Here is a 2235-nt window from a genome sequence, read left to right as displayed (position 1 = left end):
GTTAACACAAGGTTAACACAAGGTTAACACAAAGTTAACACAAGGTTAACACAAAGTTAACACAAGGTTAACACAAGGTTAACACAAGGTTAACAGTACAATGAAATGCTCCGGATGAGAAGAACCGATTTGACAAGCTAAAAAATAAAAACGAAAAATAGAACAAATAAACAAGAAATAAGAAAATGTAATAAGGGTACAAAAATAAAGTATCAAAAACTGAACAAGTAATTATAATATTTACAATGTCCTAAAGAGAAAATAGTAAACAAGAACATGGTAGAATTTTAACAATGCAAGCAGGATGAATTTGTCTGAATAAGTATTTCAAGGTAGTAATATAAGCCAAAATGCACATAATATATGTACAGTATATTGCACATCACTAACAACATTTCTAAGCACAGTATACCCACTACAAAAATGTAGAGTACACCACTGGCCGGGTGCTCTCTGCTCCACACAGAGGGCTGTGGTTGTGTCAGGAAGGACATCTGGTGTAAAAAAACACTCGCCAAATCTTTGTGCGACTTAGCTTGCTGTGGCGACCCCTGAAGGAGGAAGCAGCCGCAAGAAGAAAAACAACAACTATTAAATGCAAAGGTAGATTATATATTTTTTTGTCTGTGTATTTGTGAAATTGTATTAGTATGTCTGTTAGGAAAATATATCCTGATTCCTTGGATGAGTGTTAACTAAATTTGCATAAAGTAATGCATTGATGTACTTGTACAACTTAATGTACTTGTACAACCGATTAACTTACAGGGTCAACTCGATTCAAGTGCCAACTGTGGACACAACTTAATGTTTCAGATATTGAACTAAAATCTAGTTTAATGTGAGACCAATCCCCAAGATCTTTCTTTAACCTATTTGCACATTTGCATTTTGTTAGTAAAATTTCTAACGAACCACAGGTCACATTTAATGAAACTTTCTTGAATTAATTGTTGCCTGTTACATTACAAATGGTAAATGAACTGTACTTATATTGTCACGTGTCTGTGCCCAGCAGCCATGTTTTGTTCCCCCTTCACCCCGCAGCTCCCTTGTTTTCATGTTTCTGTTTACTCTTTCATATTTTGCTTACTCTGCTCCTGTCACTTCTCACCACTCACACTCACTCTCTGCCTGCTATCAGGCTCATGCATGACACCTGCTCAGTCCACTATTTAAGCTCCCTGTTCACAGTCCTCAGTGGCAGATTATTGAAAACCTCGAGTGAGTAAATGTCCAGCATCCATGCCAAAGCCTTGCCTGACTTTTATGTTCTGACCCCACGCCTGTCTTCTGGATTCTTCATCTTGCCCTTGCCTGTTCTGGACTCTGAAATCTGACCACGGCACTGACCCAGCTTCTGATTATTTTGACTACGTCTCCTGGATTATTCTCTGGATTTGGTGTTTGATCTCTGACCAATGGTTCTCGACCCAAGCCTGTTCCACTGGACCTTCTCTCTGGATTTTCCCTCAAGCTGCACTCTGTGTGCTCATTTTCTGCTGCTGCCAACTCACAGATCTTGACGTCATTCTTCAGAACCAGCAGAAGGACTACACTTTGCACTTAACTGTGAAGGTTAGTGACTCAAACTATTATTATTCCTTGAACCTTCTCAGTCTTGCCCAGATCACTAACTCCCTTATCTCTACAGATCGGACCTGGGCCTGGAACCAGACCTCCACCAGTGGCAACTTATTAATAAATCTTTTTAACCATTCCTGGTTTGTTGTGTTGTGCACGACATGTCATATATAGCATCTTTCTATCTCATCAAGATACTCAAAGCTCTTTACACTACAATCTGTGCCTCTTTACACATTCATACAGCTCTATACTAGATCGCTACAAAGAATAATCAGAGCTTTATCACATTCATACACCGAAGGGATACACATCAGAGGCAATGAGGGGTTCAGTGTCTTGCCCAGGAACACTTCAACATGTGACTGTTGGTGGAATCAAACCCCTAACTCTCGTATTGGAGGACGACTGCTCTAACCACTCAGCCACAGCCGCCCCTTTAACACCCCCCAACTGCTTACTTTTGGAGCGACCCCAAGTCTGATGGCTCACACAGCCAGCTGACCTTATAAAACATGAACACGGCTGCTGGTGAAGATTCTCAGTCATCCAGGACATGATGAATTCAACAAGCGTTCAATACAAAAACAACTGGACTTTATTTGTAACAGAAGACGTTTCGCTCCTCATCCGAGGAGCTTTCTCAATTGT

This window comes from Nematolebias whitei, chromosome 5, assembly GCF_014905685.2.
Source record: "Nematolebias whitei isolate Nwh7 chromosome 5, NemWhi1, whole genome shotgun sequence".
In the NCBI taxonomy this organism is placed as follows: Eukaryota; Metazoa; Chordata; class Actinopteri; order Cyprinodontiformes; family Rivulidae; genus Nematolebias; species Nematolebias whitei.
This window is presented reverse-complemented; position numbering follows the sequence as displayed.